This window comes from Ursus americanus, chromosome 19, assembly GCF_024610735.1.
Source record: "Ursus americanus isolate L20-20 chromosome 19, mUrsAme1.1.p, whole genome shotgun sequence".
NCBI lineage: Eukaryota > Metazoa > Chordata > Mammalia > Carnivora > Ursidae > Ursus > Ursus americanus.
In genome coordinates this window covers 9,642,653-9,656,260 of record NC_142145.1, presented here as the reverse complement: position 1 = coordinate 9,656,260, position 13,608 = coordinate 9,642,653, and the positions used below count along the sequence as shown (strand labels likewise).

Genomic DNA, 13,608 nt, shown 5'->3' with positions numbered 1-13,608 from the left:
TAATTTAAAATATACAAGATTAATATTTGGAACTCACTACTGATGAGGGATTGAGGATAAATTTTAAAAATACAAAATCACTGGGGCATCTAGGTGGCTCACTCAGTGGAGCGTCAGACTCTTGATTTCAGCTCAGGTCATGACCTTGGGGTTGTGAGATGGAGCCCCAGGTTGGGCTCCGTGCTGAGCATGGCGCTCACTTAAGAGTCTCCTTTTCCCGCTGCCCAGCCACCCCCCACCCATCCACCCCTTGCTCTAGTGCATGCACACTCTCTCTCAAAAAAAAAAAATCACTTTATGTTAGATAAAAAAAGAATTCTGTAAGGTTATTGATTTACCTCAAATTCTTTTCTTTCAGTCCTGTCTGGGTACCGCTCTAAGACTGGCTTTTCCCCTACAAGTGCTATGAAATCAAAGCACAGAGGTTAAGATAGACATTAACTTCTCTGAGAGACATTGTCATTTATCCCATCTAAATTAAGATGAATCGACAAACAAAATGCAAGTTCCTCTGTCACATTAAAAACACTATCGATATATATGAAACTGATTTAAAATGTGCTCATGGGAGTTTAGTGTGAGGATTATAACTTCACTCAGTCTTTGGTTAAGGTTAGAGAACAACAAAAAAGCAAAAACTGTAATATTTCCAATACTAATTGCCTCCATCCATGATTTCAGTGAATAATGTGCATAGTTTTTGCAATCTTTTTTTTCATATCGTGTGCTTGATTTGATTATTGGAATGTGATTTTATGTCTGTTAGGTCTAATAATAAAATTGTTTCTGTTTCATTTCTCTTTTATATTCAATTTTTCCAGCAACTTTATTTTTTATATTTCATATTTCATTGTATTTTACAAAAACGTAGATCATGGACATTTAGAAAGTGAAAAAGCAAACTGTCCTGTACCACAGATGGCTTGAGAAATACAGTGCAAAATCCATTCCATATTAAAGATAAGGGAAAAAAACTAGAAAGATTAATAGTTTTTCACAGAAAAAATCAACTTGTGTTGGAGCTAGATGCCCTAAGAATGTTAATAAATATCAAACTACAAAGTGGAGTAGTCTTTAGAGAAGTCTCACAGTGTGTTGGCGTGAGCCCTGTCTTGTTAAAAATTTAATTAATAACCGGGAGGAAGACAGACAAGGGCATGGCTCTAAGATTTGTAGATGGCAGCAAGCTGGGAGTGATAACTAAAGCATTAGAAACAAAGTTAAGACAAAAAAATGGTTTTGACCATCTGGTATGCTGGGTAGAACCCAGACAAAATTTTATAGAAATCTAACTGAAGTCTGGTACTTTTTAAAATTTGGTGGTTAATTTCAGAAAAAAAGGAAACCTTAAAAATACCCCCAAACCCTATAGATTTGAATTGGACTTCTATGGACATTGTGATTAGCAGCACGAGGTCCTAAAAATTCTAACAGAAAGACACCCAATGTGCAAAATAGGTTAATGGGTGTTCTATTTCTATTCTCCTGGCTCAAAGAACATCTTCAAACTATATTTTTATTTCTGCCTTTGTCAGATGGAAAGGATGTTTCTTGCCGTCGCAAACAGCTCTCAATGTGTCCAAGTCCTAAGCCTAATGGCCTGTGGCCGCAGGTGTGTCCCAGACCTTCAGTGCTGTTTCCTCCAGTCAGGAAGGGCCACGGGCTTCCAGGTGCAAGAGGAGAGCAGGGCGGCATGCGTGGGGCACAGATGAGAGCCTGCCTGTGCCAACATGACGCTCGACAGATGACAGGCTGACTCTGGATGTCGGCTGTTCTCCAGGAGGATAGTGAGAGTGACAGCTTGGTGGCCGGTCTCCTTCCACGCCTCTCCCCTTGTTGTGACTGAAGGTCGGTCGGCCTTCGCCACACTGGAGCTCAGTTCTCCATTTTTTTCTCTTGGATTCTCCACCTCTTCTCTTTTCCTTTTCCGTTCTCCTCTCCGTCAGCTAACAAAACAGGAATCATACTGAATGCACTCCGCACAGGTGTGCAGACGCGTGTGTTGCGCAAGGGGAGGGGACCTCCCTGCAGCCACAGCGCACCTGCTACCTCTCTTGGTTTCTCAATTTTTACTGATTTATTTTTCAGAGAATGTCTCATGACTATGATAATATTAATAATAATTCATAATCTCACTCTTAAAACATGTTTTATTATAGTATATACATATGTCATATATATTATATATGATATTTATTTGTTTTATTGGGTTTAAAGAAATGTGAAGGGTGCACAGTAAGCAACCCCAAGTAATCCGTTCTCGTGCCTCCATCACCCCATTTCTCAAATGTGGACAATAATAGCATCACACCGCGTCTTTATATCCATATTACTGGTTTATTCAGATGCCATGGTTCAAGTGCCCTGAATTTACCTCCGCCTCCAGAGGTTGCCAGCAAATTCCGGGAGCTCCGCAGAAAGCCGCTTCATGTGTGCGCAGGGCTCGTCCGCTCATGTTCTTCCTGCCACTGCTGCCTCCGCTGTGACCCCCTCGGGGACAGCACCGCTGTGGGGAGGGGTACCCATCTGTGGCATGGGACCCCTAGTGCCCGCACTTGAGGCCCCGGCAGAGCCTGCGACTCTGCCCCGGGAAACTGGGTGGGCCTGCCTAGACCTGCCACCGCCGGGTGGGCCCGGGCAGAACTTAGTAAGAGGACATCGGGACCCTTGGGAAAACGAGAAACCCGCCTCGGAATCTCGGAGGAGACCCTTCTTTAGAGACAGCCTGGCTCAACGTGACACCCCCTTCCTTTCTGGTTAGGGAATGTTCACACGAAGCCACTTTATGGCCAACACAATGAAGTCTTTCCTCCCACCCCTAGGGACCCAGGGTTCACCTTGCCCCAGGATGATCCGGATGGAAACAAACAATCCCTCAAGCAGAGAGCTTCCTCGCCACACCGTGCAGAACCGGGAAGCCCAAGGCCCTGAAACACAACCGTGTAAGTTCCGACAACACACAGCTGTAAGGGAGGCCAGTAAAATCCGCAGGTGTGTCTCTTACCAGAGACCCAAAACTCCGCCTCACCTATGAAGACCTGTATGAAAACGAGGAAAGGTATGTAGAAACAGAGATGAGTAAATGAAGTTTTAGGAAAAGAAATGTCTAAAGAAATCATTTACGTTGTGACCATTCTTCTGACAGAACAATAAATCCCAGGCTTGTTATAAACATAGGCTAGTGTCACAAATACATGTTTCTTTCTAAGGGCTACTTTCCTTCATTCAGATCTATTTTCAAATTTCTGGGTAGGTATTTGTTTTTACTTTTACATAAGAAAATACAGAATGTAAAATAGTTTGGAGATTCTGATAAATATAAAAGAATGTAGGACATGCTTAAAAACACACATGTATTTTTCTACTGAATGAGATGTGTCTCGAGGGTAAATTCCTAGAATTTGGATGGCAGGATCAAAATGTTAACATCTATCTAGTTTGGTTAGAAATTTCAAAATTCTCCTCAACGAGGATTTTACCAATATCCATTTCCTACTAGATATGTAGGACTTCACATTTCTCTATACTCTTGCTAGCAGAGTGTGTTGTTGTAGTTCTTAATTTTTGCCATTCTGATAGGTGTGCTAGGTTTTGTGTGCGTCTTTTGATTATGAATGATTTTGAACATATTTCCATATTTTCAAATCACTTTTAAATGTTTTAAATAAATTATCTATGTTTTTTAATCCATTGTTGTGGAGGATGGGTTTTTTGTATATTTTTCTCACATTTTTAGAAGTTCCCTGTTACTGGGGTATTAGTCTTTTATCAGTGATATAGTAATTTATATTCTCATTTTCCATTTTTCTTTGCCTATGGTTTTGGTGGTTTTGCTATGCAATTATTTTTTTTAGTTGTATGCAGTTAAATATATCACATTTTAATTTTATTATTATATGAATTCCAGTACATTAAGAAGGCAGATGCAATAGCAGTTTATTTTGTGTGTGTGTGTAAATATATATATATATATATAATATATATATTATATTATATATTATATATTTAAGAAAAAGCCCCAAATCAATACAGCTTTAATTGCATCTTTGAAATATCACAACTAAGTCTGAAAAATCATCTGGCATCTTAGGTCTTATTCATTGGCCTGTGAACTGTTCCTTTTCCAGAAATATATACCATTTGAAAATTTTCTGATATCCTTATTTTTAACTGCTGTGATTTACTGAATCCAAGCAGCTGAGTTTGATACAAGTTCAAGGTCATTTCCTTCAAGAATTAACTCATCCTTCTGGGCTTGAAACACTGGACAAGCAACACCTGGTCTCATCCGAGCCCTGCAGATATATTTTTCACCCAACAAATTTCAGATTTCAACAAGAGAACAATTCTCCTGAATAAAATAACGTTGATGGGGAAGTGAACATAGACAGACTCATCTGGTAACAGAAGCTCAGTGTAATGCCCTTGACCATGTTATGTACGTGACTGCAGATCTTGTGGACAGTAGCCAGTTCTTTGTTATTTCCCACCATTTGTCAACTCAGAGCCTCTTCTTTTTCTTTCCAAGGAGACAGCTCTGCGCTGATGTGACTGAAGTCCCTCTAGAGGGTTCCTCTGGGGCCCTTCACAATAACAGTGCGTCCCTTCAGAGTGAAGTTGACATTTTCCGGAATGTCAGCAGCCTGATGGCTGAGAATGGTCTTCATTCTCACAGTCGATGCGGCAAAAGGCAATAGTATCTTTGACGGTTTTCAGACCTTCTTGAATATATGTTTCCATCTGTTTCATTTACTTTCCACCTAAAGTACATCCTTTAACATTTCTTGTAGCTCAAATGAGTTGGAGAGCATTTTCTCAGGTTTTGTTTATGATACAATATCTTCATTTCTTTTTTCCTGAGACAACTGTGAGACAACTGTTTCTTTTTCCTGAGACAACCCTCAGGCTAGAAGTGGTTTATAGAATTCTGGGTTGACACTTTGGGTTTTTTGTTTTTGTGTGTCTTTTTTTTTTTTTCATTCATCACTGTAAAGATGTTGGTCCAATAGCCTCTAAAATCCATTATTTTTGAAACCATGAATGCTTTGAAATATTGTTCCGTTGATATGCAGTGTCATTTTCCTCTCACTGCTTTTAGATGTTATCTTTATCTTTGATTTACTTTGTTTTGACTACGGTGGGTCTATAACTAGTTTTCTTCCTTATTTAACCAGGTTGAGGTTTCCTGAAGTCACTGAATAAAAATTTAACTTACAATAAATTTGAGAAAATTTCAGTGATTATTTTTCTAATATCTTTTCAGTTCCATTCTTCCTTTTTTTCCCTCTGGTACTATAAATATGTGTATGTCATTGCCCCCAAATATTACTAATGTTCTGTTCAGTTTTTCAATCATTTCTATGTATCTGTCTTCAGGTTCACATCTTTTGCTGTGTCCTTTCTGCTATAACGATATCAGACAATTTTGTTTGGTCTTTTTTAATTTCAAATATTGCCTTTTTTAAATTTTATTTATTGACTGAAATTTTCTATTTTTAAAATATTACAGAATAATTTTCTTATATGTCACAAAGCATGGTTATAATAGCTGCTTTATAATCCTTGGAGGTCTCAGGGCATCTGGGTGTCTCAGTTGGTTAAGTGGCAGACTCTCGATTTCAGCTCAGGTCATGATCTCAGGGTTGTGAGATCTAGTCCGCACTGGGCTTCGCAGTCAGCGTGGAGTCAGCTTGTCTCCCTCTTCCTCTGCCCCTCCCCCTGCTCCCATACACGCTCTCGCTCTTATTCTCTCATTTTCAAATAAATAATAAATCTCCCAAATCCTAGTCTCCTAATTCCAAAATCTGCATCTTCTCATGGCCAGTCTCATATAATCGTCTTTAGTACTGAATTTAGGTCTCATCTCCTTATTTCTTCATGTATTAAGAATTTTAGATGTATCGTGTACTTTGGGAAAATATTTTGTGGGAATCTGGGTTCTGTTATTTTACCCCAAAGAGACTTTCTGCTTTGTTTGTTTTTAGTAGGTAATTAACTTGATTGTTCTCAGATTGAAAGTCAGAGATTTGACTAGCAGGCCAACTTCGTTCAGCTATTGTGTCTTCGCATATGCTACTAAGACTCTGTCCTTGGCATTTGTGTTTAGGGTTGGCCAGGTATTTAGGCAGAGTTAATGCATAGAATTTGTGCCCCAATCTCTTACACTCCCCTTTCCCAGTTTCCTTGTTCACTTTCCAGTGAAGTTTCTCTTGTCCTTGTGGTAGCCATGTGCAGTACAGGTGAAGCCTGCCATCTTGGCTAGAAGTGGTGAGAACAACCAACTCACCAAGCCATTCCCTCATCCTTTCTTTGAAAGTTCTGCTAACCTTGGATCAGTCTCCAGTGTCTTCCAGTGGTTGTGTGCTTGTTCACTTACCATTTATTTTTGTAGTTTCTCTGGAGTTTAAAGCCGCTATCTGTAAATGGGTTGATAAAACCAGAGCTTACTTGGTTTTTATGAGAAGTGAACTCAAGCATGGATATCCAGGATAAAGACAAGATTTCAAAGTAATCAGATCATTCTAACTAGAAGAGATTTATCCTAATGCTCTCTCACATAATTATTTTCTCCAAGCTTTCATTGCCTTTTTAATAATTTGCACTTTGTGTTTTTATTTTTTTCCCCAGGTTTCTTGAGGTGTGACTGAGTTTGGGTAATATGAACATTTTAACAATATTAATTCTTCCAATCCATGAACATGATAAATCTTACCATTTATGCATGTCTCTTTCAATTTCTTTCATAAGTGTTTTCTAGTTTTCAGTGTATGGATCTTTCACCAGCTTGGTTAAATTTATTCCTAAGTATTTTACTATTTTCAGTGCTATTGTGAGGAGATCATTTTCTTTATTTCTTTTCTCAGAAATTTCATTGTTAGTGTATAGAAATGCAACAGACTTCTGTATGTTGATTTTATATTGTGCAACTTTACTGAATTCATTGATTATTTCCAGCAGTTTTTACTGGAGTCTTTAAGGTTTTCTATATGTAAAATCATGTCATCTACAAACAGAGACAGTTTTACTCCTTCCTTTCACTTCTTAATTTTGCCTGATTGCTTCTGACTAATACTATGTTGAATAGGAGTGGTGAGAGTGGGCACCCTTTGTCTTGTTCCTGCTCTTAGAAGTAAAGCTCTCAATCTCACCATTGAGTATGATGTTAGCTGTGGGCTTGTCGTATACAGACTTTATTATGTTGTACATTCTTTCTATACCCAATTTGTTTAGAGTTTTTATCAGGAAAGAAATTGAATTTTGTCAAAGGTTTTTTCTGTATCTATTGAGATAATCATTCTATTTTTTATTTTTTATTCATTCTATTAATATCGTGTATCAATTTATTGATTTTCGCGTATTTGACCATCCCTGTATCCCAAGGATGAATCCAATTGATCATGGTGTGTGATCCTTTTAATATGCTGTTGAATTCAGTTCCTAGTATTTTGTTGAGAATTTTTGCATCTATATTCAGGATATTGACCTATAGTTTTCTTACAGTGTCCTTATCTGACTTTGGTATCAGGGTTATGCCGGCTTGGTAAAATGAGTTTGGGAGTATTCCCTCCTCTTCTGTTTTTTGGAAGAGTTTGAGAAAGACTGGTGTTAATTCTTCTTCAAATATTTGATGGAATTCACCAGTGAAACCATCTGGATTTGGGCGTTTCTTTATTAGGAGTGTTTTTATAACTAATTCAACCTTCTTACTTATTTTTGGTCTATTCAGATTTTACATTTCTTCATGAAGTAGGTTGTATATTTTTAGAAATATATCTATTTCTTCTAGGTTGATCAATTCATTGGTGTATCCTTTACAGTAGTGTCTCATAATCCTTTGTATTTCTGTGGCATCGATTGTGAATTTCTTTTCTTTCATATCTGCTTTTATTTATTTGAGCCTTCTATTTTTTCTTGGTAAGTTTAGCTAAAGGTTTGTCAATTTTGCTTATCTTTCAAAGACGGTATTAGTATTAGTATACTTGTAACTTAGCCCTGTTACTCTTTTCTATTGTTTACTATTCTCTCATTTATTTCTATACAAATCTTTTATTATTTTCTTCCATCTACTACATTTGGGCTTAATTTCTTCTTTTTCTAGTTCCTTGAGATGTAATGTTAGGCTGTTTACTTGAGATCTTTCTTTTTTTTTCTTAATGTCGTCACTTATAGATATAACCTTCCTTTTACAACTGTTTTTGATGCATCTATTGTTTTTGTATGTTGTGTTCCAGTTCGTTTGTCTCAAGATATATTTTTATATCCTTTCTTAAATTACTTCTTTGATCAATTGTCATTTCAGTATTGTGTAGTTTAATTTCCATGTATTTGTGAATTTTCCAGCTTTCCTCCTCTTATTGATTTCTCTTGAAATCAATAGGTGGGCGGAGTCACTGGCTGGTACCACTACAAGCAAGAATGCCGTCCACCATGATCTGAATACTGGTTTCTCTTAAGTCTTGTCTCTTTCCCTGATTACCATTTATCGAGCCCCACAGATTTTCCAGTGATCTCGGCAAGGCAAAACCTGAGTGAGCCTACTGGGAAGCAGCTCACAATGCGGGGAAGCTGGATACATATCTTGGGCTCTCTTTTGCCAGTGGACAACCTACAGCTAGGGGGCCCCACTTGGTGTGACAATGTGCCAGCCTTGGGGATGGTGATGAGGTCAGGATGTAGCCTCTCCTCTTACCCACTTCTAATGCTTTTCTCCTCCATTTCTGGGGTCCAGAGGGGTGCTGCAGCTTCATCTCCAGGTTCTGAGAGTTTCATAATGGTATCTTGTCTACAAATCATTGCTAGTGGTTCTTCCTGTGAGAAGGACTGCAGTCAGGAATGACCTATGTCACCATCTGCCTTGAGGACTGATGTGTGATGCACTGTGGTAGAGATTCTGGACACAAATCTGGGTAAGGGTCGTTCTTGTCCTATGCAGCCTGCTGCCTTACCACTGCCCTGCATAAGAAGGAGCTGAATTTCCTGAAGGAGAAGCTAGGGGCAGTTCTGTTGGCAGAGCCAGAGCTGGAGCCAGAGCCAGAACACCTGTTTTTGGTATTGCAGCTGCCACCAAAGGCTACCATAGTTTTTCATGAACTTTTAGCACAAAACCAATATCATTCATTAAAAAAAAAATGAATACTTTTACTGCTAGTTGCAGAAGTTCAATCAGTCACCTGTTAATATTTGAAAGTAAGTTATCTACAATGCCTTATAAAATAATATTTCATTGACTGTGAGACATATCATAATTACAATAGCAAGTAACCTAGGTTCATCTTTACTGAAAAACTTGGGTAAAGTAATACTTGATCAATAATGATCTGGGCTCAGGAGAGGATGTATACATCATGAATCCTCTAAATTATTCAATTTGGAAGTTACTCTATCATTTCTATGAAAGATAATAAAGAACTAGGAACAAAAGTGGCAAAGTTAATGATAAGACCTGGGATTTATCCTTTTTTTGCATTAATTGTCCCAGTTCTTTACTGAAAGTGTGAGAATAAATACCAAGGAGGCTTGTGTAAGTGGAGTCTGTCTGAATAGGATTGAGTCTCCATGCTGAATGGTCCCTATAAACTTCAGAGTACATATCATTAGCATATCAAAAGTCTTCCAAATTGTTCCAATTCCTTTTATTGTAGGTTTTTTCTGGAAGGGGCTAGTAAGGAGTGTATCCTGGGATATGAGTTTTATTTCAAGGTTATTGAAGAATCACAGGAGTGCAATCAAATGGAAAACTGATGAATAATACCCAGAGGGCACTGCTTAGCAAGAGAACCCCATAGTTACAAGACACGTGAAAAATGATAAGGAAGCATTTTAAATCTAGTCTGTTGCTAGTGAGAATAAAAATATTTTCTGACAGACAACCAACTCTTTTATCCAAGTTTAACTATAAATTGTAGATTTGTAACCTTCCAATTCACAATGAATAGCTATCATTTTGCAGTAATAAACTGTCGTGTTCTGGAAATATTTAGTCTTTAAAACGGATTTGTTGCCTAAAATAATATAAAATAAAATACATTTAAGACTATTTAGAATACGCATGTATTTTTGTTTAATAGTAAGAATTTGGGTGATTTTCAGGATGTTTTTACATACCAATTTTACAAAATGACAATGTATCATTTGGAAAGATCCCTCTGTGACCTAGGTATTATTTTTTGTATAGCCAGACTGGGTGATGGCAAAGATTCCTTCCAACTCTAAAATTATTTCTTTCCAGTTGAACACTCTATTATTGACTGTTGTCTAGAAATTAAAAACACCCAACCTGATAAAGTACCCTTAAGATACACTAACTCATAAATATACACAAAATAATATACATGAAAATGTGAATAAACACGTACTCATCAACCAACTAAAGAAAACAAACATTATTTTATTTTATCTTTGGAGACCCTTGTGTGGATCTAAGAAAGTTAGTCTTACATTCAGTGTGTAAGACAGCCAGAAAAACTGCATGCTTACCCTTTTGAGGGATGACAAGATAGATGTCATGCCTACAACTGAATTGAGAAAATTAGAGAGAGAAAGAAGTACAGGAAAGAAAACCATGGGAGAGCAGGACAAAATTCTGCGTATAAACTCTGGCCAAATTTCTGGCAGATCCAAAGACTAGGATGGTACATAAGGGCATGCCAGATAAGGCCAAAGGAACTAAAGGCATATTTCAGCCACTGTTGACAACAGAGAGGCAGAATTTGTGGTTCCCATTTAGTCAAGCTAACCCTTTAAAATAAAGGTTTAAATACCCATGTGAATTTACTCCTAGAATAGGAGGGAAAATATATCTGAAGATCAGTGGACAAAATTTCTCTCAGTTTGATGAAAGGCATACATTTACAGATTTAAGAAGTTCTTCAATGTCAAGCAGAATAAATACAAATAAAACAACCCACAGGCAAATCATAATAAACTGTTGACAATCAAGCCAAAAAAAAAAAACCTTTCAAAGTAGAGATTTAAAATGAACACTTTAAAAGACATGGGGGAAATGGTATGAATGATTGATGACCTTTCATCAAAATCAATAGAAACCAGAAGATACATTTCAAAATTTCTTTCAAAATATCCTTCAAAAATTAAAGGAAAATGAAAATATTTTCCAGTGGGAGAAAGAGTGAGAGAATGCTTTCTCAGCAGCTTTGTACTAGAAGTTTTAAGGAAGTCATTCAGGCTGAAGGGAATAGGAAGGATATACATTATATGAGCAAATGATGTAATTGACAATTATAAAATATTTCACCTAACAATATCAGCATATTCATTCTTTCCAAGTGCACAAAGTACAGTTAACATGATAGACCATATTCTAGGGTTGAAATGATACTAAGCATCTTATCTACCCACAAAGAAATAAGATTATAATAAAAGAAATAAAAGAAAGGAAACCTCTAAATATTTGAAAACTAAATGCACACTTCTAACTGTCCTATGATTAGATAATAAGTAATAATTAAAGAATAAAAAATTCTAAAGGCTTATAATCATTTACTCCTAGCCATGTCTGGTTCTGCTGCAGTGTACCCCTCTGAAAAGCTGGAGTGACATAGAATAACAAGAATTAAAAAGTGTCTCTGAAGAGAATTCACCACCATCCCATTCACTGTCATCACCATCTGGTCTAAGACGAAAGCTAGGACTCTAGGAGAATCCTACCGATAAGGACAGAATATGAAATAATAAATCAGGAGTGACATGGTTGACAATGATATTTTTGATCTATTTCTTTTTCATTCACAATACCTTAAAGCAACAGTCACCCAGTTCATTTTCAAAGTTTGGTGCTGACCGCTTACTCTGCTTACTACTGACTATTAGACAGGCTAGGAATTTGGTTGAGTTGTTCTCTGACCATTTTATTTTTTTAGCTGTTTCCTGGAATAATCTGGATCATGTCCTTATGAATCTTTCACTTTACCTGGTCATAGTTGTCATTTCATAAATGGTCATTAAAGGAAAAGAGGAAGAAAAAGGAAAAAAAAGGAAAAAAATTAAATGTGTTCCTATTTCTGTAAATCATAAAAAGAAAACTTCACAAAATAAGTCTAATTAAGCTTTAAATTATGTCCTCTGAAATATGTTTTAAGTTAATGAATTAGATTTATTTGGAACTTAATTGAGCTGGAAGCATTGAATGAAAGGCTATTCACATCTTTTAGGCTTTAAATATCTACTGCCATTTATTATTCATGAAAATTCTGTGAACAGCAGCAGTATGTAAAAGCATTTATTTTATTTAAAAAAATAAAGTCATCTGTTTTCAAAATAATTTATTGTTTTGGGGCAAAAAGTCTGATTTCAAGTTGTCATAACTTTTGAGATTGAACAGTTATTCATTTGCTTAATAGCCATTTTAACTCAGTTTCTAAAATTTGTATTTAATCCTCTGAGAATACCTTTTTGGGGGGGAATACTTTAATATGTTTTTCTTTACATTTTCAATTAGTTTCTTCCATTGTTTTAAAACAATTATTCTAATAACATCACAGATAAGCATAAGGAAAAATAAAAACATTCATCTGAAATTTCGATACCCAAAGATAACCACCGCTAACATTTGACCCATAATAATCCAGAAGTATGTGTGTATAAAATATGACTGTATAAATAGATAATTCAAACACAGATGGATATAAATATTAGAGTGAATAATTTGAAATTACTGATATTTAATCATTGTTGACTTATTAAAATGACCATCTGACATAGTTCAGTCTAATATAGAGATATAAATTTGTTCAATATTAAAATAAGATTCTTTTACAGTTGTTTCTCACAATTAATTAATAAAAATTATCACAAGGATTTTTCTAGTAAGCTACTATATATCTTCATTGATCTTTCTTGCCCCTTCAGGAAGTTTCAATGTCTTGTTATCATAAAGGACACTTGTAATGACTATACTTAATATATACATCTTTCACGTTTCTTTTTTGTTTTCCTATGGAATAAGATGCTTGAAATGGGAATTCTGGGCCAAAAGGCAACATGTGGTGGTGAAAGGGAAGATCTTTAAAATACCTAGCATAGAGCCAAGTTGCTTTTAATAAAGAATATATACTTATATTTCCAAAGCTGTAGCTGGTACTTTACTTTTTGCTATAGCCATCAAAATGGGTGTTCTTTTTCTTGCTCTATAAATGAAGATATAATATTGATTTCTTCTTAATTTGAATTTATCAAATTAATAATGGCATTGATGGTGTTAATATTTCTTGGTCAGTTGTATTTTTTGACTTTCCGAGTTGCTCTTTATCCAGGCAGAAGATGCATTCTATTCCCACACTGTGTAAATCAAGAAATAAACCAAAGAAACACAGTTTTAACATAACTGTAGTGTTAACATAAATTGGTGCCTATTTGCTTGAGACAAAGAAGCTTTTGTGGGTTGAGGAAAGGAAGTCCCTCACCTATGGTTTGGGACACCAAGCTAGTCACTATGATGACTGATTTCTTTACTGAAGGACCCAGGACATTTGTGAAAATGCAGTGACCTATACCAATCCTTCTTTTTCAAAACTTAAAAGTAGAGAGACCTTGATATTTGGTTCAGCGTGACCCCCAAAACTACTGTGTGTGCAGAAAAGGACAAGAAAA

At 36.3% G+C, this 13,608-nt stretch overlaps 1 pseudogene across 1 annotated transcript in view; it reads right to left on the bottom strand.

Annotated features, from left to right (window-relative positions):
- Positions 1-254: 254 nt before the first annotated feature.
- LOC148108451 (large ribosomal subunit protein uL6 pseudogene) overlaps positions 255-13,608 on the bottom strand; it is a 24,356-nt pseudogene continuing 11,002 nt past the window's right edge. Inside the window, exons 1-2 of the transcript XR_015727579.1 lie at positions 2,375-13,608; positions 255-1,946 (exon numbers count right to left, since the gene is read on the bottom strand). The exon at positions 2,375-13,608 is cut by the window's right edge and continues 11,002 nt beyond it. The product of XR_015727579.1 is annotated as a large ribosomal subunit protein uL6 pseudogene (transcript). The remainder of the gene's footprint in view (positions 1,947-2,374) is intronic.